Source organism: Bos taurus, chromosome 14 (genome assembly GCF_002263795.3).
Source record: "Bos taurus isolate L1 Dominette 01449 registration number 42190680 breed Hereford chromosome 14, ARS-UCD2.0, whole genome shotgun sequence".
Taxonomy (NCBI): domain Eukaryota; kingdom Metazoa; phylum Chordata; class Mammalia; order Artiodactyla; family Bovidae; genus Bos; species Bos taurus.
In genome coordinates, this window is record NC_037341.1 from 34,134,189 (window position 1) to 34,158,921 (window position 24,733).

The following is a 24,733-nucleotide window of genomic DNA, read 5'->3' on the forward strand; positions in this document are numbered from 1 at the left end:
TCCCAAACCAGGGATCAAACTTGCATCTCCTGCTTTGGCAGGTGGATTCTTTGCCACTGAGCCACTTGAACTAGTCTTTGTCATTTCAAGACCCCCTCAAATTTGACCTCAACTTTAAACAGCCTTCCATTTTCTATTCATAGAACTGTGGTGTTAGTCTACACACGTAACTTAGTGTTTCACTTATAACTTCCAATTAAACAAGAATTATTATAGTTTTTAAACTTGGTTTTGATATAATACATGCATACACATCTCTATCATACCACAGATGGCACTTCCTCATGTTTACTAGAGCACTTTTTTTCCTGCTAGTAGATAATAAGCCCCTTGAAAACAAGGAGCATATGTCAACCTCTAGTGTCTGGCACAGTGTAGGTTTTTAATGAATGAAGAATAAATGAATGAATAAATGAATGAATGAAAACCATTAGTTGTATAATTTCAGGGGTCCCTTCCAAAAAAAATACTTCCCCTGTGAGCCAAATGGACTTATTTTAAAACAAAAATATTCTTAGAAATCACACTCATTTTAACCTATTCATCCAAGGCAGAAGTTGTCAATCCTGGTTGAGGAAGAGAACCACGTGCTCATCCCACTAAAAATAAATTAGGAGCTCCTATGTGATTCTAAGGGCTTCCCTGGTGGCTCAGATGATAAAGAATCCTCCTGCAATGCGGGAGACCTGGGTTCGATCCCTGGGTTGGGAAGGTCCCCTGGAGGAGGGCAACCCACTCCAGTATTCTTGCCTGGAGAATCCCCAGGGACAGAGGATCCTGGGGGACTACAATCCATAATGTTGCAAAGAGTGGGACAAGACTGAGTGACTGAGCACAGCACAGCGCAGGTGATCCTAAAATGCAGGCAAGGTTGAGAACTGCTAGGCTAAGATAGAAATAACTGACGGCAGGTTCTAAGGTACAAGGACAGAAGAAAATTAGGATCCTAATGACTTGAGGAGAGAAGTTCTTTGTTGGAGGCAGGGCTTGAGGGACAAGGAGTTTGCAATGAGCCCAACTCACCCTCCAAGAGGCTGGAGGTGGCTGGAGAGAGAGAGGTATTTTTAAAAGTATCTATTGTCTTAAAAAATCAAGAGGAAGAGATTATAAGTCATTTTTAAAGAGGCAAACTTTGAAGAGGAAGGAATGTAAAATTTAAATTTAAAAGTGAAGTCAGAGATTCCAACAATTGCTAATAAAAGGGCCCTTTGAGTTTCTTGGGCTTTTTACAAAAATATTCCCCAGGCTCACAAATACTGTAGGCAGACTGCTTATACAGATGAAAAGAAGAATAAATGTTGACATAGCAGAACTTGAGAGAAGAAAAACTGTTTTAAGGAATTAGTAGTCCCCAATTTGTGTCTATACTATAATGACAACAACATAGAAACTATATGTGAATATGTTTTATTTTATTTTTATTACTTATTTATCTGTTTATTAGGCTGCACCGTGTGGTTTGCAGGATCTCATTTCACCAACCAGGGACTGAGCCCAATGCCCTCAGTGAGAGCACTGAGTCCTAACTATTAGACAACCAGGGAACTCCCAACGATGTGTGACTATGGGTTGAACAAGAAAAGAGTGATGATGTTAGACAACTGGCATGTTGAGGTGTATTGAGCTTGAAGCCTGAAGTTCTAGTTCCTACTTTGCTGCTAATCTGCTGTGCTTCCTTAGACAGGTGTATTCACTTCTCTGGGGCTCAATTTCCTGACCTGAAAATTGAAAGCCTCAACTAAATCAGTGCTTCTTGCAAGGTTTCTCTAAAAAGAGTAAATAAATGGAGCCCCAAGATCAATAAGGAGGAGCCTGAAGCACCCTCTGTAAGTCCAATTTTTTTTTGAAGTCTTCTATTTTGCCTTAAAAGTCCACATCCCAGTATGTGAATTGCATCTCAGTTAAAGTTTTTTTTTTTTTTTCCCCAAAAGTTCATCCACTTTATATTCTTTAGTCTTTGTGGTTTTTTCCTTTTAAATGAAGCTGAACTTGCATTGTATTTTATACTCTGGTTTTTTTCACGAAGTATTATATCTTTCACATGTCATTAAAATGTTGTTCCTTTTCTTTTCATAGCTTTCCAATATTCCATCATATGACCGTATTATAATGCATTACTGTCTCCTAATTTGGGATATTCATGTTACAGTACAGTGTGTTTCTGCCACCAAGCTGCCTTAATTCCAGTCTGCTTGGATCTGTGAAGAGCCTGAGATTTCTTTATAGTTTCTAATTGAATCCTCTGAAGTGCAGAGCTTGGAAAATGAAAAATTTTTTTTTCTCTTATTGCTGCCATGTGTGAAGTGGTCTCTTGGTGACGTAAGTTGTAATTCATTCTTTCTTGAGATCTCACTGCTAAAAGTGGGGAAGAAACTAACGCTTACTGAATCTGGACTGTTTTTGTAAAGGTTATTACAGGTCATCCACCCAGTGAGGTAATGAATATCCCACTTCATATAATAATAAGCTGAGACTCAAACGATTGAGCTGGCTGAATAACGATGTGCAGTACCTGCGATTAAATTGAATCCAATCTCCCCCAGATCTGTTCCAGGCCATCCTGTTCACCACACTTTGGACCCACAGCAGTAAGAGAGGGAGCATAACTACCCCTGCACTTCCCTCTGTTGGCTCTTTTTTTCTTTTTTAATTGAAGTGTATTTGATTGTCAATATTATATTTGTTTCAGGTGTACAACACAATGATTTAATATTTTTATAGATTATATTCCATTTAAAGTTGGGCTACCCTGGTGTCTCAGATGGTAAAGAATCTGCCTGCAATGCAGGAGACCTGGGTTCAATCCCTGAGTCAGGAAGATCCCCTGGAGAAGGGAATGGCTACCCATTCCAGTATTCTTGCCTTGGAAATCCCATGACAGAGGAGCCTGGTGGGTTACAGTCGATGGTATTGCAGAGAGTTGGACGTGACTGAGTGACAAACGCTAAACACTAACATCAGTTCAGTTCAGTAGCTCAGTTGTGTCCAACTCTTTGCGACCCCATGGACTGCAGCATGCCAGGCCTCCCTGTCCATTACAAACTCCTGGAACTTGCTCAAACTCATGTCCATAGTGATTTAATATTTTTATAGACTATATTCAATTTAAAGTTATTAAAAAATAATGGCTATATTCCTTGTGCTGTACAATCCGTCCTTATTGTTAATTTTTTTTATTCATAGGGATTTTTACCTGTTAATCCCCTCCCCCTATCTTGCCTCAACTTCCTTTCTTCTCCTCATCTGATAACCACTAGCTTTTTCTCTAGTCTGTGAGTCTCTTTCTGTTTCATTATATACATTTGTCTGTTTTATTTTTAAGATTTCACCTGTAAGTGTTAACATAGAGCACTTGTCTTTTCCATCTACCTGATTTCACTGAGTTTAATACCCTCCTAGGTAAACTGCTTTTTTGCATCTGTCAGCAATAAAGGACACAAATGGTATGGACCTAACAGAAGCAGAAGATAGTAAGAAGAGGTGGTAAGATACACAGAACTATACAAAAAAGATCTTCATGACCCAGATAATCATGATGGTGTGATCACTCACCTAGAGTCAGACATCCTGGAATGCAAAGTCAAGTGGGCCTTAGGAAGCATCACTATGAACAGAGCTAGTGGAGGTAATGGAATTCCAGTTGAGCTATTTCAAATCCTAAAAGATGATGCTGTGAAAGTGCTGCACTCAATATGCCAGCAAATCTGGAAAACTCAGCAGTAGCCATAGGACTGGAAAAGGTCAGTTTTCATTCTAATCCCAAAGAAAGGCAATGCCAAAGAATGCTCAAACTACCACACAATTGTACTCATCTCACACGCTAGTAAAGTAATGCTCAAAATTCTCCAAGCCAGGCTTCAGCAATACGTGAACTGTGAACTTCCAGGTGTTCAAGCTGGATTTAGAAAAGGCAGAGGAACCAGAGATCAAATTGCCAACATCCGTTGGATCATCGAAAAAGCAAGAGTTCCAGAAAAACATCTATTTCTGCTTTATTAACTATGCCAAAGCCTTTGACTGTGTGGATCACAACAAACTGTGGAAAATTCTGAAAGAGATGGGAATACTAGACCACCTGACCTGCCTCTTGAGAAATCTGTATACAGGTCAAGAAGCAACAGATAGAACTGGACATGGAACAACAGACTAGTTCCAAATCAGGAAAGGAGTACGTCAAGTGTGTATTTTGTCATCCTGCTTGTTTAACTTATATGCAGAGTACATCCTGAGAAATAATGGGCTGGAGGAAGCACAAGCTGGAATCAAGATTGCTGGGAGAAATATCAATAACCTCAGATATGCAAAGGACACCCTTACGGCAGAAAGTGAAGAAGAACTAAAGAGCCTCTTGATGAAAGTGAAAGAGGAGAGTGAAAAAGTTGGCTTACAGCTCAACATTCAGAAAACTAAGATCATGGCATCTGGTCCCATCACTTCATGGCAAATAGGTGGGGAAACAGTGAAAACAGTGACAGACTTTATTTTGGGGAGCTCCAAAATCACTGTGGATGGTGACTACAGCCATGAAATTAAAAGATGCTTGCTCCTTGGAAGAAAAGATATGACCAACCTAGATAGCATATTAAAAAGAAGAGACATTACTTTGCCAACAAAGGTCTGTCCAGTCAAGGCTATGGTTTTCCAATAGTCATGTATGGATGTGAGAGTTGGACTGTGAAGAAAGCTGAGCACCGAAGAATTGATGCTTTTGAACTGTGGTGTTGGAGAAGACTCTTGAGAGTCCCTTGGACTGCAAGGAGTCCATCCTAAAGGAAATCAGTCTTGAATATTCATTGGAAGGACTGATGCTGAAGCTGAAACTCCAATACTTTAGCCACCTGATGTGAAGAGCTGACTCATTTGAAAAGACCCTGATGCTGGGAAAGATAGAAGGTGGGAGGAGAAAGGGACGACAGAGGATGAGATGGTTGGATGGCATCACCGACTCAATGGATGTGAGTTTGAGTAAACTCCGAGAATTGGTGATGGACAGAGAGGCCTGGCGTGCTTTAGTCCATGGAGTTGCAAAGTGTCAGACACGACTGAGCGACTGAACTGAACTGAACAGCTTAAACATTTGCCAATCTCTTTTCTTGGCAGTGCCATAATTCCTCCTACAATTAGAATCTCATTTTGGGGGACTTCCCCTGTGTTCCAGTGGTTAAGACTCCACACTCCCAGTGCAGTGGAGCTGGGTTTGATCCCTGGTCAGGCAACTAGATCCGACGTGCCTCAGCTGAGAGTTCTCATGCCACAGCTAAAGATACCATACACCAAAACTAAGACCCAGTACAGTCAAATAAATAAATAAAAATCCTTAAAAACTCATTTTTTGATGAGGGTTCTTTGTCATGCGGCAGGTAGTTTTTTTTCCCCAAAGGATAAATAAATGAAGGATTGTTTTACTGCATAGAGCAGGGGTCAGTAAACTTTTTCTGTAAAAGGGCACATAGTGACTATTCTAGACTTTGTGGAACATAGGATCTCATACATATGAGGTCATAAATGTCAGTTCCAACAACTCAACTCTGCCTTTTCAGTGGAAGAGCAGTTACCCACTCACTGTATGTAATAATGGATGTGGCTGTGTTCCAATAAAACTTTATTTAGGGGCACTGAAATCTTAATTTCATATAATGTTCAGTTCCCTCAAATTTATTATTCTTTTGACTTTTTTTTCATCCATTTAAAAATGTACAAATCCATCCTTGCAGTGAAGATTACTGTTGTTTTTTAGTCAATCAGTCATGTCCACCTATTTTGCGACCCCATGGACTGCAGCCCGCCAGGCTCCTCTGTCCATGGGATTTTCCATGGCAAGAATACTGGAGAGGGGATCTTCCAGATCCAGAGAAAGAACCTGCATCCCATGCATTGGCAGGCAGATTTTTTACCACTGAGGCCCCTGGGAAGCCCAAAGTATAATCAATCAGTTTCTCCTAATACCTGTTATTGTCCTTCACCCAAATCCAATCCTCCCTTTCTTGCTTGTCCAGCCTCAACTTCAAGGTCAATCCTGACACTGTCTTCCTTTCATAGGCCCTCGGGCTCTGGTTTTCAGCAACCTGTGGTGTCTGTTTTGTTTGTTTGTTTGTTTTTGCCACACTGCAAGGTGTGTAGGATCTTAGCTCCCCAACCGGGGATTGAACCCGGGCCCCTGCAGTGAAAGCGCCAAGTCGTAACCACTGGAGCACCAAGGAATTCCCAACTGAGTGGTGTCTTGAAGTCAGCCAGGAAACAACAATGAGGTTGCATGAGGAGGGGCGGTGGGGGGTGGGGCGGGTAGGAAATATGAAGAGTTAAACCCCATACCCTCCCCCAAGGTTGCACAGCCCCTGAGGGCAGTCCCTCTCTCAGAGCCAAGCTCTGGTGCGGTGATGCCTTCAGGGGATTTGTGTGTCACTCCAGCCTAGAGCATTTCTCCAAGGACTGTCCACTCTCCAGCTTAAATCTGGGTCCACAACATATCTGCTCTTCCAAGCACCAGGCACAATCAGAAGACGGAATAAAAATGGAGCTGAATTTCCAAAATTTTCTGGGCCACTGTCTCCACTTCTCTCAGCTCTTTCAGGTGTATTTTTCATGGAGTAAATCTAGGCAGAGATAAAAGTTAGATACCAAGTACACAGCAAAAGCTCTTCTCTTTCTGTAGTTGGATAATTTGGGCTTTCTGAGCTGAGAAAAGAGATGACATAATACTTCCGACCAGGAAATAACAGGTTTGGGAAATAGACAAATAATTCTGTCCCACTGCAACTGATGAGCTGAACTAAGGTGCTGTTAAAAGTACCAAACGTATGTCAGAGCAAGCCTAAGGTATAAATCATATGACACAATTTTGATGACCAACAAAAGCATTCAGACTAAATGAAAACTAATCTCAGAAAAAAATGAATGGCTTTTAAACAGAACTGCAAGATTAATAAACGAGAAGGTATTATACTTTATTAAATTTTATTTTTTATAAGCATTCATATAGTTACATGAAATTGTACTGGACAAATCAATTCAAATCGACTATTATGGGCACTAGTAAATAAATTAAGAACTAAAAGACCACTAAAAGAACTAAACTAAAAGAACTAAAAGAGGGCTTCTCTGGTGGTCCAGTGGTTAAGAATTTGCCTTGCAGTACAAGGGACACCGGTTTGATCCCTGGTCTGGGAAGATCCCACATGCCATGGTGCCACTGAGCCCCTGTGCTGCCACAACTACTGAAGCCCTTGATCCCTACAGCCCATGCTCTGCAACAAGAGAAGCCATGGTGATGAGAAGCCCACCCACAGCAATGAAGACTCAGCACAGCCAAAATAATAAATAAATAATTTTTTAAAAATAAATAAAACCAGCAGATAATATAGTCTTGCTTCAAGTTAATTATATGTACTGTGAACTCTTCAATATCTGGCATGCTAAAAACTGGAAAGCTTCAGTGTGCAGCTCTTTTATCTATCCAGTTATTATTATTTGATATGAGTTTCTGAAGGGCAGAGTCCATGACTGTGCAACTATTCGTCTTTTCATTTCTTGTGCCTAGTTCTGTGTCTAGCATGTCATAAGACACCTAAATACAGTTGGAATGAATGATGAATGAAAAAGGTCACAAGGATAAGACATTGCAAAATTCTGAATTAGTCGTTAAACCATTAAAGAAAGCCAGAATTACATTCAGTGTGTCTCATATTCTAATTATCTGACTATTGTTAATCTGATACCATGTCAAATGGTAAGTTCACAATTAAATGTGATACTCTTATTTCCCCACACAGCTGAAAATTAATTTATTGACATGTCATTAGATGGCAGGTCCAGTGTTAATATTTTTATAGATGTTCTTGAAAGTAATAATAAACACCTTCAGTTTTCAGTGGAAAAATCAAGAGCATTTCATTAAAACAGAGAAACTGGTGAAGCTAGAAATAGAATAAAAATTAACCTGAGACATATAATTTTTACTTTAAAAAAGAAGATTAAGATACTATCAAATATACAATCATATCTGAGTGTAAGTAGTGAAGTATTCACACATGAATACTTTACTCAAATTGAATATATAAAGTTCCATACCTTCTTTTTATCCATTAACCTTACATCTCTGTTTAAAAGCAGTTAATTTTTTTGCAGATTAATTTTCTTTTAGTATGAATACTTTCATTGGTTAGCAAAATACCATCACATCAGCTATACATTCTAGTACTAAAAGCCAAAAAAGTAGTTCAACAATCTGTTCCTTGAATTTTGGGGAAAAATTCTTACAAACTCTCCTAGTGTTCTAAGATGAATAGTTATTTCCCACAATTTGGACAAACAGGTACACTTTCCCCCCACCCCAGGCCGCTGTTCTTTTTCCCTTCAACTTACTGTGGCAAACTATTTATTCCAAAAGTTGGCTGGAGAAGGAAGATGCCACAAGGGCAGCCACATGACCACAAATTTAATGACATGCGTATGAAACTCCAGCATCACATCAAACCAGTCTCTGTATAGGATGTCAAACCTAGCCGGGGACAGCCAGGTGTTCTGTCTTCTCCAGCTTGCTGAGTCACATATAGAAAACTGTTACAAGGGAATTTCCTGGTATGCGTGTGGTGTGGGCAAAAAAAGTCACAAATGTCTATCACAAGAGCCAGTTTACCTAAACCTGCCCGTACTAAGGGTTTTTTTAGTGAAAATGGAGAAAGTCTAAGATCTTCAATATTTTATTTATTTATTTTGGCCAAGCAGCATGTGGGATCTTTGATCCCTGATTAGAAGTCAAAACCACTTCCTCTGCATTGGAAGCATGAAGCCTTAACCACTGGACCATTAGGGAAATCCTGAAGAGCTTTAATATTTTAAATAAAACATACTTTCATATGTGATTACAATAACATAAAAATATGAGTAAAATAGCAATAAAACTAACATAGTTCTCATGTAGGATTGATAAAAATGTGGTATTTTTTTCCCCTTAAAGAATATGATATCTTTCCCCTCAAAGTTTTCTTAAGAATCCCTTTGTTGGAGTTCAAGGTTTTTAAGTGCTAGCCACCCATTCTCCTTACTTGGCCCTGCAATAAACCTTTTCTGCCCCCCAAAACAAATAAACCCCCCCAAAATAAATACCTTTGCTGCAGTACTCTGTGGTGACTAAATGAGAAGGACATCTAAAAAAGAGTGGATATATATGCATACATATGACTGATTCACTTTGCTGTACAGTAGAGACTAAAACACATTGTAAAGCAACTGTACTCCAGTAAAAATTAATTTACAAAAAAACAAGACCTTTGCTGTTGTACATATAAAACTTCTTTAATTAAAACACTATGTGTCTCAAAATCTTTAATTTCCAGCTGTTCTACTGTCCATGATGGAAGACAGGAACTTGGTTGAGAGGTTTTCCTGAAGCAAGGCTGCATAGCAACTAGTCTGCAGGGCAAGTCACTCAGCAAGCAGCATGCCCTCTGCGTGGCATCTATCTTGTCATGTCAAAATAATTTGCTTTAAAAAAATAAAGTCTAGAATAAAGATATCACTAGGGAACTTCCTTGGTGGCCCAGTGGTTAAGAACGCACCTTCCAGTGCAGGGGATGTGCAATCCCTGTTTGGGGAAGTAAAATCCCACATGCTGGGGTAGGGGGAGAATAAGTAAGCCCTAGCACTGGTATGGAGAAGGCAATGGCACCCCACTCCAGTACTCTTGCCTGGAAAATCCCAAGAAGCCTGGTGGGCTGCAGTCCATGGGGTCGCTAGAGTCGAACACGACTGAGCGACTTCAATTTCACTTTTCACTTTCCTGCATTGGAGAAGGAAATGGCAACCCACTCCAGTGTTCTTGCCTGGAGAATCCCAGGGACGGGGGAGCCTGGTGGGCTGCCGTCTATGGGGTTGCACAGAGTTGGACACGACTGAAGTGACTTAGCAGCACTGGTATGAAGACCCAGTGCAGCCAAATTAAAGGAAAAATATATATATATATATATATGTTACTGTATTTCATTAACTTATAATGGGAAATTAAAATATATGTTATACATGATTTTCAGTCTAAAGTAAGAAGAATAAGGGCTTCTTTTTGGTTAATGTCAGTATTTAATCATTTTGGATTCTCTGCATTTCAAAACCTTAACAATTTCAGAATTCCAATTTGCTAATTTACTGTCTTACACCAAAGCAAGTACAGCTGGGTTAGCTAAGTACAAGACACATTTGTTCATCTTAAGGAATTACAAATGCACGATTTTAAGATGTTTTATTGTAATACTATTATAAGTTCAGTTTTTCCATTTGTATTTGAAGCTGGATTAAAATTATGCATCTGGTGACTGGGATATGGGGGAGCATGACGTCCCATTGGTGACAAGCCTTTCAATTAAGCAGAACTAATTCAATATGCCCCTGTAAGAAAACAAAAGGGGTATAAGTATGTTACAATTTTACTGAAATTATGCATCTTTCTTTCTATTCCTTTACCTTCCTCTCCTTCATCTTTCCTTTCTTTCTTATTTTTTTAAAAATTTACTTATTTTTGGCTGTGTTGGCTCTTTAGTTCAGTTCAGTCACTCAGTCGTGCCCAACTCTCTGTGACCCGATGTGCAGCACACCAGGCCTCCCTGTCCATCACCAACTCCCAGAGCCTACCCAAGCTCATGTCCATTGAATCAGTGATGCCATTCAGTCATCTCATCCTCTGTCGTCCCCTTCTCCTCCTGCCCTCAATCTTTCCCAGCATCAGGGTCTTTTCAAATGAGTCCGGTCTTTGCATCAGGTGGCCAAAGTATTGGAGTTTCAGCTTCAGCATCAGTCCTCCCAATGAATATTCAGGACTGATTTCCTTTAGGATGGACTGGTTGGATCTCCTTACAGTCCAAGGGACTCTCAAGAGTCTTCTCCAACACCACAGTTAAAAAGCATCAATTCTTCGGCGCTCAGCTTTCTTTATAGTCCAACTCTCACATCCATACATGACTACTGGAAAAACTGTAGCCTTGACTAAACGGACCTTTGTTGGCAAAGTAATGTCTCTGCTTTTGAATATGCTGTCTAGGTTGGTCATAACTTTCCTTCCAAGGAGTAAGCGTCTTTTAATTTCATGGCTGCAATCACCATCTTCAGGGATTTTGGAGCCCAAAAAAATAGTCAACCACTGTTTCCCCATCTATTTGCCATGAAGTGATGGGACCAGATGCCATGATCTTAGTTTTCTGAATGTTAAGCTTTAAACCAACGTTTTCACTCTCCTCTTTCACTTTCATCAAGAGGCTCTTTAGTTCTTCTTCTCTTTCTTCCATGAGGGTGGTGTCATCTGCATCTTCATCGCTGCACTTTTCTCTAGTTGCGGAGAGTAGGGGCCACTTCCTAGTTGCAGTACTCGGGCCTCTCTTTGTGGTGACCTCTCTTGCTGTGGAGCACGGGCTCTATGGCAGACAGACCCCAGTGGTTACAGCACGTAGGCTCAGTAGTTGGGGCTCCAGGGCTCCAGAGCACAGGCTCAATAGTCGTGGCACACAGGCTTAGTTGCTCCTTGGCTTGTGGGATCTTCCTGGATCAGGGCTCGAACCCGTGTGTTCTGCATTGGCAGGTAAGATTCTTTACCACTGAGCCACCAGGGAAGTACATCTTTCTGTCTTATTTTTAAACTATGCTTCTTTCAAGACTGAAGTCACTTAATATACATATGGGGCCATTTCTCCCAGAGTTGTGATCACAAACTCATCCTTAAGAATCCTGTTTGACATTTCATTGTCTTAATATACAAGGAAAGACTTACATTTATTAAATGTGAATAATGGGAAATATGAAACAAGTATAATTAATCTTAGGTGGCAAGTATAAAAAATAATAAACATAAGGTTTTAAATTTTAATCATCAACTTGAAGAATAAAATGTTTAAGACATATCATAAAGATATCAGCAGAAGATGGTTTGTAATCTCAAAACAATGCATGATTGTAGTACATTAAAAGTTTCTTGAGTTAAAACTTCTTTGATTTTGCATTTAAAAAATAAGTGGAAGTCGCTCAGTCATGTCTGGCTCTTGGCAACCCCATGAACTGTAGCCTACCAGGCTTCTCTGTCCATGGGATTTTCCAGGCAAGAGTACTGGAATGGGTTGCCATTTCCTTCTCCAGAGGATCTTCCCGACCCAGGGGTCAAACCCGGGTCTCCCGCATTGTAGGCAGACACTTTTACTGTCTGAGCCACCAGGAAGTCTTTAAAAAAAGACTTATTTAAAAAAATAAAATACCACCAAAAAATGAGGTAAAAAGGAAAACCTCTTACTCCCTCAAGAATAATGGCATAAAATCACAGTCACTTGATAATTACTTTAATAATTACCTTTACTTGTATGATAGAACTATTTTTAAAAAATTATTTAATTTATTTATTTGGCTGTGCCCAATCTTAGTTGCAGTACACAGAATCTTTAGTTTCGGCATGTGGGATATAGTTCCCTGACCAGGGATTGAACCTGGGCCCCCTGCATTGAGAACGCAGTCTTAGCCACTGGACTACCAGGGAAGTCCATTATTTTGTTTTTGTTTTTTACAACTTTATTAAGGGATGGGCTTCCCTGGTGGCTTAGTCGGTAAAGAATCTACCTGCAATGAGGGAGACCTGGGTGAGATTCCTGGGTTAGGAAGATCCCCTGGAGGAGGGCACTGCAACCCACTCCAGTATTCTTGCTTGGAGAATCCCCATGGGCAGAGGAGTTAGACACGACTGAGCAACTAAACACAGCATATTAGGGATATTGACATACAAGAAAACACATTATGATTGATGTGTACAGTTAGATAAGCTGTGACATGTGTATTTCCTTGAAACCACCACTTTGATGAAGCCTGAACAGATCCTTCCCTTCCTCAAGTTTCTTTGTGCCCCTTGACGATCCCTTCTTCTGCTTCCTACTCAACCAACCACCCTCTTTTCTCGGGGCAACCACTGATGTGCTTGCTATCACGGTAGGTCAGTCGGCATCCACCAGTAATTTTTTCCAGGACACCAGCAGGTTTGCCCTTATATAAAATATATAGTATGATCAGCCTCACCCCACCCCATGTCCACGGATCCTGCATCCTTGGATACGAGTGCTGACTGTACTTTTAATAATCTATAACTGACCTAAAAAGTCCTTTCTGCTCATTTTAAAAAAGGATTTTTTTTCCTAACTGGAAGAAAATTTAATAATACCAGAATGAGGCAGATGATACACAGGTCATTAGAAAGCACTCTGAACTGAGTAATGATTTTGCAGATTATTTTTCATATTCCACACCCTAATGCTAATTGGATTAAAGAGTCAAGAATCCAGGAAATGAAGTAAAAGAGATGTGTTGATTTTAATAAATAGGGTGTTTTTTTTCCTGTCTCATCTGTCAGCTTACTTCTAATTAATAAATAGGTTTTCAAAAGTTGGCCCAAAATGGAGATCTCCACTGACAAATGTTCTAATAAACTGTATGTGTCTTAAGAAAAAAAAAAAAAAAAAAAAGCCGCTATATGTTGGAGTTCTACATCAATAATAAAATAAAGTGAACTGTGGATATAACATTAAAACACAACCTATATTCTTTCTTATGAAAATATGAGTTTATTCTAACATATTATGACAACATGTCAAAATTATGTTTGCATATAAGATTGGCTGAGGATGCTGGAACTATAGCAGTTGAATTGTGGTGGTTTGTAGACTTCTGTGTATACTTTGCATTTTATTTTTAATTAAATAAATATGTTGGTAATTAATATGTGTAATTTATTTCTACCTCTTTCTAGTTTACATTATTCAGTTGTACTTGAAGATATGCTTCCTCATTTTGAGTGTTTCTGTAAGACGTGGTATCTCCAGTAAACTTAATACTTCATTTTTTAAACAACACATTTTTCATTCTCTTGACATCACCAAATGAAAATGCTGTACATTGGAACATAAAACAAAAAGAGACCTAAATTAGTTGGAATTATAATATATGTAGCATTAATGCTACATATTGATTACCACAAGGGTGTTACTTTTTACCACTGCAAGTCTTTAGCTATTTCTATAAGCAGCAGAAGTATAGTATTTGTGAAAAGTGGTTGGACTAAAATGCTTTCATGTGGTGAATGCCTATTCAACACTCTCATAAAGCAAATTAATTAGCTTTTCATACAAATGGAGTATTAGTTATTTCAGCTATGTGTATTTCAATTCTTGAAAATTCTTAGATAATTTTAATATCCATAAATCTTTGTAGACAACATAGCCTAATGTATATTTTATGCATTGACTTGTATATGAATTTTAATTAAAATATGTTCCAAATAGCCTATTAGTTCCATAGTTTGCACAGTTTTGAAAGATATAGCAGTGACCAAGCTGATTTGCTAAAATGCTTGTATTTATATACTTCTGATTTAAAAGATATAGAAGCCTCCACAAATGTATTCACATTTCAACACATTTCTGAACACTCTGAACAGAGCACCAGACTTGAAATAAAGTCGCAGTCAAAGGAAAAATTAAGTGGCCAATGGGAGTGTGCCCTGAATGGGAGCGGGCATAGGTAGGCAGAAAATAAACCTGACCCAGGGGTCGATAAACGTGAGTGTAGATGGGTAGATGGATAAAGCCCTGTATCGGTACTGCATTTACCCTACTTGCTAGTGTGTGCTCAGTCGCTCAGTTGGGTCTGACTCTGCGATCCCACGCACTGTAGCCTGCCAGGCTCCTCTGTCCATGGGCTTTTCCAGGCAAGAAACTGCAGTGGGCTGCCTTTCCCTTTTCCAGGGGATCTTCCTGACCCAGGGATTGAAGCCAGGTCTCCTGCAGCTCCTGCACTGGCAGGTGGATTCTTTTACTACTGAGCCATTTGGCCTTCCCAACTTGCTAACACTGGTAATTGAACCGAATGCAGCAAGTCCAAATGTATCACTAGTTTCAAATTTGGTAACAATTTTCCTGACAGTTGAGAACAAGATAGATAGTTCTGATTTACAATACAGTGTTCTGTTATTGGCCACACTAAGTGTCATGAGGGATCTTACTTCCCTGACCAGGGATCAAACTAGTCCTTAATTCTTAACAACTGGATTGCCGGGGAAGGGCCAGTATTGATTTACAAATGAAATATTTCTGTGACTCTGGCACAATGGGAAATACAGGAATTTTTTTTTTTTAAAGCAGATATGATGTAGCTCTTTTTTTTTTTTTTTTTTAAAGATACGATGAATTTCTCTACAGGATTTTAGAAGACAAGTCCTTCATTCCAGACTGGCATTAAGGCCAAATGAAGTTCACACCTCTGAACTCAGAAAATCCTGGGATTCACTCACAAAACTGAAAGAAATGTTGGACTCTCAAAAATTAAAATTATAACGTAAATATTTTTTATGATAATTTCAGATGTATTTGTATCTCCTGTAATGAGTTTAGAAATCTAAACTAAATATTCTAAATATTCTTCAAACTAATAGGTACCTATGATTCTACGTACCTTTTTTTCCCTTCTGAAATTAAATTCTATGGTTTGGGTAAAGTTTCAAATTTTTAACAAAAACAGTTTCATCAATTTCTTTAAGAGATTTACTTGTTCCTTGGGAATCCTGTTGTTTACCTATTGATTACAGGCTACAATTCCACTAAGTAAACTGAGAAAGCCTGTCACAAACTGATTTCAGCAATAGCTATATTTTTGTGTATCTGTCTTTTGAAAAAGCTGGAGAGGGTATCTGTGTTACTTAGTAATATCTCAATTTCCATAATAAGTCAGTAAATTGAATTTATAGTTTATTGTGTCTTTCCTCCCATCAAATTACACGGGTAAGAAATACTGTGGTTTTATAATTCTATTTCCAAAGAGAAAGAACATGCAAGTCTATAAAATAATAGTCAATAGCATTTTGTCAAAATATATTGAGCACTTAACAGGGCACTGTAGGGGTAATATAAACATATTTTGTCTCATGTCCTTGCTTCAAGAAGAGTGTACTTTAAAGAGAGAGAGAGAGATGAATAGATTTTAGGTACTAAATGTTTGGTTAAAACAAATAAAGACTGCGTTTTCTGGTCTATATATTAAAAAAGGCTTTCATTGTTGTTGTTGTTTAGTCATTAAGTCGTGTCTGACTCTTTTGGGACCCAACGGACTGTAGCCTGACTGGCTTCTCTGTCCATGGGATTCTCCAGGCAAGAATACTGGAGTGGGGTTGCCATTTCCTTCTCCAGGGGATCTTCCTGACCCAAGGATCAAACCTGTGTCTCCGCATCTCCTGCATCACAGGGGATTCTTTACTATTGAGCCAGCTTTGTAGATCCATATAGGTCAAGAGGGCTTTTGATTTAGACATTTTCAAAATAAGAATGTTAAAAACAAGTTACAAGCTTCAAGATCTTAGGATGTGAATCATGATGGGTGGTGTACCCAATGTGGACAAGTAGGTAGAGGCCAGATCATAGAGGGTCTACATTCTTTAAGCAATGAACAGCTATTTAAAGACGTCAGAACAGGAAGCAGTTTTCCAGACATGATGTTAAGAATCTGAATTTAGGAATGGTAATTGGAATAGAGAGAGTCTGAGATCTTAAGGGCACATAATCATCAAAATGTGTAATGTGACTGGTGATATTAATAAAAGGTTTCCAGGTTTGAGGCTTGGATGATGAGATGGATGGAATTGCCATCCCTCATAAAGAAGGCTGAGTGCTAAAGAAGTGATGCTTTTGAACTGTGGTACTAAAGAAGACTCTTGAAAGTCTCTTGGACAACAAGGAGATCATATCAGTCAACCTTAAAGGGTATCAACCCTGAATATTCATTGGCAGAACTGATGCTGAAGATGAAGCTCCAATACTTTGGCCACCTGATATGAAGAGCCAACTCATTGGAAAAGACTCTGACTCTGAAAAAGATTGAGAGCAGGAGGAGAAGGGAGGCAACAGAGGATGAGATGGTTGGATGTCATCATCAACTCAATAGACATGAGTTTGAGCAAATTCCTGGAGATGGTGAAGGACAGGGAAGTCTGGCATGCTGCAGTCCATGGGGTCGCAAATAGTTAGACATGATTTAGTCCTGACATGATCCATCTGAGTGGTAGGATCTTAGTTCCCTGACCAGGGGTGGCACCCAGGCTCTTGGCAGTGAAGGCATACAGTACTAACCACAGGACCCTCAGGGGATTCCTTCATTTTTGGATACACAGAATGTGAAGCAGTTGGGGGGTACTTTTAAGACAAAAGGTCCCCTAGGCAGTCTGGTCCTTTGGAACTTCAGGGAAGAAATCTTTGCCAGGATTAAAGATTTTGGATTCATTAAATAAATAAGGCTCATTAGCATATATGTTGTCATTAAAATCATGGGAGTGGATGAAATTGCGCAAGGTACTCAATAAATGTTTATGGGTTTGATGAATAAATGAATAAGAGAGGGGAGATGAAAAGAGAGAACACTAAGAGGAAAAGTAAAGAGTTCCAAGATAATAGGGGAGTGCCAGGATCACCTGTACCTACTCCATAAACTTCCCTAGAATTGTCTTGGGTCATAGAAATACTGTATGTAGTTAAACAGTATAAAGAAGACTACCAGGAGAAGTAAAATGTGTACATGGTACATTAAGTTTTATTTGATAAATGCGTAATTGATTAACTGGGGATACCTAAACTAGCTATTTCAAGACTGGTGCATTTTAGCAGATTATAAATTCACATTGTTCTGCAGCTCATGAATCCACATTATTGATGAAATGTGTTACTCCTTCAATTTGTTCTCAGAGAAAAGAAAAAACATAACATGAGAATTGAGAAGCACTGTTAACTGGTGGTTAAGAGCACAACCTCTAGAGTAGCATCTTTCTGTTCATCCTTAGCCCACGAAGGACTCTATTAAGACATCTTTTGGAGTTCTCCGGCCTTCCAGTGGTTAGGACTCAGTGCTCTCACTGAAGTGGCCCGGGTTCAGTCCCTGGTTGGGCAACTAAGATCCCCCAAGTGGTAAAGCCAAAAAAGACATATTTTTTCTAACCAAACCCCCTTCTCTGTGAAATTTTAATACTATTGATTTACTCTATGTCTATATGCTGTGGTAGAGTTTCCTCGGTGGTGCACTGGTAAAGAATCCATCTGCTAATGCAAGAGATGCAAGAAACTTGGGTTCAATCCCAGCGCTGGGAAAATCCCCTGGAGAAGGAAGTGGCAGCCCACTCTAGTATCCTTGCCTGGGAAACCCCACGGACAGAGGAGCTGGGTGGGCTACAGTCCATGGGGTCACAAAGAGTCAGACACGACCACACGGCTGAACAACAACAACAGCAAACCGTTTACTGAGCCCTTGTAGTGTGTGAATGGCAGACAAAGGTGAATAACTCACATCCTTGAAACTACCAAGCAAACAAGAGAGAGAATTGTTGTTTAGTTGCTCAGTCGTGTCTGATTCTTTGGGCCCCATGGGCTGTAACCCACCAGACTCCTCTGCCCATGGGATTATCCTGGCAAGAATACTGGAGCAGGTTGCCATTTCCTTCTCCAGGGGATCTTCCCAACCGAGGGATGGAACCCCATGTTTCCTGCATTGGCAGTCAGGTTCTTTACTGCTGAGCCACCTGGGAAGAGCCAAGGGAGAGAGGCATATACAAAAATAACCCTAATGCAAGGCAGAGCCAGGCGGAAGAGACAACACAGATATGATCAGAATGCCTCAGGGCGTGGAGGAGACGACAACATATTTGACTTTAAAGAATTCAGTTCAGTTCAGTCGCTCAGTCGTGTCCGACTCTTTGCGGCCCCATGAATCGCAGCACACCAGGCCTGCCTGGGGTGTTTTGGAGGAGGTGGCCTTTGAGAAAGACCATATAGGATTCTGAAGCCATCTGTTTTAGGGTTGAGAGGAACATTGTAGGGTTTGATAAAAACCCTTTAACTTGGTTTGAAGGGCCCTCACAGGGGCGTGGTCTGGCCCCTATTTTCTCACCGGAGCCTTGTCTGAACATGGTGCTGTATTCTCTCTGGTCCAGCCATGCTGGCCTGTCTCAGTTCCTGCTAGCGTCTCTCCAGCTCTACGGTTTCCACAGAGGCTCTTTTCTCTGCCTGGAATACTGTTTCCACAGACTGTTCCCCTAGTAACCCTTAATCATCCTTCAGACCCCAGCTCATGTGCCACCTGAGGGAAAGCCTTCCCTGATCTTCATGGTGAGGTCAAACCCTTCAACACAGGTTCCATCCCATTCATTCATATGTTCAGTTGATCAGTGTCTGTCCCAGTGGATCAAGATCTCAATGAGAGCACTGACTGTGTGTGTTTTTCCACCTTATATTATCTGCATGTAGCACAGGTGTCCAATACTTACCAGGGGCTTAATAACTAGCTGTTGAATGGATAAATGAATTATTACAAGCCAAGATAAAAACAGAGAAGTGGAAAAGCACAAGATGTTCAAAAATTGGTAAAAAACCTGGTTTTATAACAGGAGGAAAAGGGGCAGGGCATAACTTTTGAAAGAATGACATAGCCCAGTTCAGTTCAGTAGCTCAGTCGTGTCTGACTCTGCGACCCCATGAATCGCAGCACGCCAGGCCTCCCTGTCCATCACCAACTCCCAGAGTTCACTGAGACTCACGTCCATCAAGTCAGTGATGCCATCCAGCCATCTCATCTTCTGTCGTCCCCTTCTCCTCCTGCCCCAATGATTAGAGTCAAATGGGACCAAGATAGCAGACAAGACTAGACTTTGATTCTCAATCAGCAAGTTAAATGATACACCCAGAGGTGAGAATGACAGGTCCAAGACACTGTAAAAAGACCAAGGAGTGGGCGGTGGCCCAAATCCTGGAAATCTCTGCTCCTTCCCAAAAATAGTTGGAATAATCCTCCTGCTCATTAGCATATGAAATTACCCAGCCTATAAAAACCAACCACTCCAAATTTCGGGGCTGCTGCACTTGCCCTGTGTGGTGCCCCACACTCTGTCTGTGGAGTGTGCTTCTCTCTGAATCTGGATAAATCCACTTCTTACCTATCACTTTGTCTCTCACTGAATTCTTTCTGTGATGAGATATCAAGAACCTGAGCTTCATTAGGTCCTAAAACCAGGTATTGTGGTTTTGGCTGGGTTTGAGTCCAAATCACATGGGTTAAAGTCCCAGGCAGGGTTTTGGCTGGGTTTGAGTCCCAGCCACGTGGGTTCAAGTACCAATCTGTGGCAAACAGTTTCACTGAAGTGTGTGTTTAGTCACTCAGTCATGTCTAACTCTTTGTGACCCTGTGGATTGTAGTCCACCAAGCTCTTCTGTCTGTGAAATTTTTCAGGCAAGAATATGGAGTGGGTTGCCATTTCCTCCTCCAGGGTATCTTCACAACCTAGGGATCGAACCAGAGTCTCCTGCGTCTCCTGCATCACAGGTGAATTCCTTACCTATTGAGCCATCAGGGAAGTGAATCATACTCAAATTTATGCTCTGAGACCATGATGATGAATAAGTTGTACAGGGTTTCTTCTTTTGGTGGGGGGGGGTGCAATTAAATAATGTCTGTCTTTCCCCAGTAGATAAAAAATAATATATTGTGGATAGATTTCTCTGCTTAAAAATTTTCACTGGTACATGTTTCTTAAACAGAGTGTTTTTTCCTTCCTGCTAATGAGAAGCAAACAGCAAAATAAGTAAACATTTAACAAATAATATTAGAAGAAAAAAGTTAATCATGGTTAAATTGACAGCATGATCATTATGGGCATGTGCTGAGAGACATTGTGTTGTGCATACATTTAACAATTACATTTTTCATGAGTTAAGTTGTTCCAAATTGATATGAATACCGTTCTACTACAAAGATAAAGAAAGGGTTGGCCAGAATCAAACATTCATAGAAAAAAATGTAAGTTCATTAAATGACCTAGATAACATGAAATAGTATACTTTTGCAACAGTCTAGATAAATATCTGGGTGATTAGATGAATTTTTCATTTTCCACCTAACTGTGTTAGAGTTACATGCTCTTTCAATACTCTGATATCACCATGGTAGCTTTACATTTTATTGATACATACATACACGCACACACTTTGCTTTTGCTACATATGAGTTATCTAAAAGCCTTTTAAGATTTTGTTGTTGTTGTTCTTTTTTTTTTTTAATTTATTTTAATTGGAGGCTAACTACTTTACAATATTGTGGTGGTTTTTGCTATACATTCACATGAATCAGCCATGGGAGTACATGTGTTCCCCATTCCAAAACCCCCTCCCACCTCCCTCTCCATTCCATCCCTCAGGGTCATCCCAGTGCATGAGCCCTGAGCACCCTGTCTCATGTATCAAACCTGGCCTGGTGATCTATTTCACATATGATAATATACGTGTTTCAATGCTATTCTCTCAAATCATCCCACCCTTGCATTCTCCCACAGAGTCCAAAAGTCTGTTCTTTACATCTGTGTCTCTTTTGCTATCTTGCCCATAGGGTCATCATTACCATCTTTCTAAATTCCGTATATATGCTTTAATATACTGTATTGGTGTTTTTCTTTCTGACTTACTTCACTTTGTATAATAGGCTCCAGTTTCATCCACCTCATTAGAACTGATTCAAATGTATTCTTTTTAATGGCTGAGTAATATTCCACTGTGTATATGTACCACAGCTTTCTTATCCATTTGTTTGCCAGTGGACATCTAGGTTGCTTCCATGTCCTGGCTATTGTAAACAGTGCTGTGATGAACATTGGGGTACAAGTGTCTCTTTCAATTCTGGTTTCCTCAGTGTGTATGCTCAGCAGTGGGATTGCTAGGAGGTATGGCAGTTCTATTTCCAGTTTTTTAAGGAATCTCCACACCGTTCTCTATAGTGTAAAAGCCTTTTAAGATTTATAAATCACATTTATAGGAATTCCCTGACGTACCAGTAGTTCAGACTCTGTGTTTTCATTGCCAAAGGCCTGGGTTCAATCCCTGGTTGGGGAACTAAGATCCTACAAGTTGTGTGTTGTGGTCAAATAGAAAATTTTTAAAAATAATAAAATAAAAATCACAAATACTACTGCAATGTTCTGTTCAGAGAATTTCACTGCATTTTTGTACTGTTACCAGCGTTTCAAGTTTTCCCAACTATTTTTTAATTCAAGATTTTTTGTTAAGATTAATTTGTAATTAAACCTCTCCTTTGTTCTAGGATTTTTTTCCCATTGTATTTTCCTAAAGTATTAACTTTATTCTTTTTTTCCTTTCTTTTATTTAATCATTAAATTATATTATTTTATTTGTAAAATCAAGCTTTTATTTGTAAAAACAATATATTATACTGACCTCACCAAAGCTAGACATATGTAGAGCATTTACTTAATTGAACCTTTCTGGCTTGTCTTGTTCTATATTTAAGCCTCCATTATGCAATGCTATTTACTTGATTTATTGGATTTGGCTTACATGTTTTATAAATTGTGACTGTTGGGAAAATTTTAAAGAGATTGACTTGGCCTGATCGGGGAGTTTTATACTGAGGACTCATTGCCATTGAAGTTACATTTGGTTAAAAAAATATATCCATTTTAATAAGGACCTTGATCTGGAAGTAAATAACACAGGCTTCCAGAAGCTAGGACAAAGGATTTCTTCCAGTTTTTCATTTTTTTCCAACATTAGAATTTGTTTAAAATCTTCACTTGAGACTAAGTGTATGTGATACCAAACACCAGGGTTAGGGGTTAGAAATTCAGTCACTGAGATGTTTCAGAATATCTGAATAGAGGGCATTGTGCAGGCCCTAAATTTAAGTGGTTTTTTACATTGCCCTCTTTCCATTCAGAAATTTGGGCTCCTGCCTAAGTCCTTTTCTAAGGGCTTATACTCCTTTTCTAAGGCTACCTTTATGTAAAACAGGTAGCGTAATAGTTACCTCATTAACAAAGTTTAACAAGCTTTACTCGTTAAATAATTTAATATCCTTTAATATCCTCTGATGAAAGACACTAATTCAATATAAAATACTGCTTTTGCTTTTGCCTGTGGTTTGAATTCCTCATTAGGTGTGGATTGCTATACCTCGTAGTATATGGGATGCTGTTATATGCCAAGCACTATCCTAAGTGCTAGGGACTCAAAAGTAAGTTAAATACAGTCCCTGCCCTTTAGGAGTTCACAGATACATGATGAAATAATGGTGGCATGTGCACGGTGTTGTGGTGACTTTCAAGAAGGCCAGTGTAAAGGAGGATCAGGGAAAACTGCAGAGAGGAGGTCACTCTTGAACTGACCCTTGTAAGAAGTTTGGATCTATGGTAGCAGACTGATGTGGAAGGCATTCTGGGAGAGGAAACATCACAAATGGAGATGTGATGCCTCATCGTTCATTCAGTCATTCATCAAATATTTACTGAGCAAGTTCTACGTGCTGTGAATGGAAGAAAAGGCTCTGCCTCAAGAAGAGCACAGTCTAGTGGGATGGAAGACCCAATAAGCAGACGATGTCAGTACAGCACTGTAAGTATATTAATAGAGGGACACACAGGTGATGTGGAGCTTGGAGGAAGGGATGCAATCCAGATTCCTCATCCAGCCTCACTGAAGCCATCACTCTACTTGGAGACTCCTGCTGCCCTTCTCTATGGTAGTTTCCTCCATCCAGCCTGAGTTGACTTCATCTACTCTGAAACCGTATTTGGTTTTCAGCATCAACGTTTAGAGTGCCTGCCCTATGCTGTGTTCCTCCCCAGCCCTGACTCCATCTATCCCAGTTACTACTGGGGTCTAATATTTTGTGCTCGGAAACTCAAAATTAAGACAAAGTGGTAAGAGAGCAATCTTGTCCAAGACTCAATGGCCTAAAAGAGCCACTGAAAGGCTGACTGGTCGTGGGGCTCCCTGCTCTCTCTAAGCAAGCCACATTATCTCATCTAGAAACTTACTAGAGATACAACACTCTGACCCCTTCTCAGACCCTCCAATTTTAATGAGATCCCCAGGTGATTGAACCGTTTAAGCCATTCTAAATGGATGGAAATTTATTCCTAGGGCTGAAGAGAATATTTATCAACATTCTTAGGTTATCTTAGTCATTACTTGGATGTATACATAAATCCCTCAAGCAACATGTCTGAAACCTTATTTTCACTTTTGTTCTAAATTCAGTTGGAGATGAAAACAAATAGTCATCATTCTTGTATATTAACCTTTCATAAATTTTTTTAAGTGCTTAGTTTCCTTAGATCATAGTTAATTTGAAAAAGCTTTCCTTTGCATAAAAAGAGAAATTTCTTGGGTTAGGAAATTTTGCTAACTTAGTAAGCACATGCCTAATTGTGAAATGTAAGGTCAAGTTTTTCCTCTAAGTAATATTTATTTTCTTGTAATACTGCTTTGTCAACAACTATTGACTTCCATTTTGCATAAAGCATCCTAGACTGTTGCTGGCCTGACACACCAAGGCTTTCTCCTTTCCCCTGAAGTCTTTGATAACCACTGTTACTAGTCCCTTCTGCTGGAGAATAGTTCCTTCTTGCCCAGTGGTAGGGAATGACGTGTCTTATACCACTTCTGAGTCACCTCTATGCCTAGTGTAGTGCTACCAAGAAGATAATCAGAGATAGGATTCAAAGACCCACATTTTATTATCTTAGCGTCCTCCCCAATAAAACTCTTGAAAATTCTTTTTCCTATCAAAAATATGACTTCCCCAATATCTCAGTGGGTAAAGAATCCACCTGCATTGCAGGAGACACAGGAGACTCAGGTTCAATCCCTGGGTCGGGAAGATCCCCTGGAGTAAGAAATGGCAACCC

General features: G+C 39.7%; 1 long non-coding RNA gene across 2 annotated transcripts in view; it reads right to left on the reverse strand.

Moving 5' to 3' along the window:
* Window positions 1–10,219: 10,219 nt before the first annotated feature.
* Window positions 10,220–24,733, reverse strand: part of LOC132342202 (uncharacterized) — a 119,114-nt gene continuing 104,600 nt past the window's right edge. For both annotated transcript variants that reach the window (XR_009490498.1, XR_009490497.1), the window contains exon 5: window positions 10,220–10,380. This is a non-coding gene — a long non-coding RNA (uncharacterized lncRNA). The remainder of the gene's footprint in view (window positions 10,381–24,733) is intronic.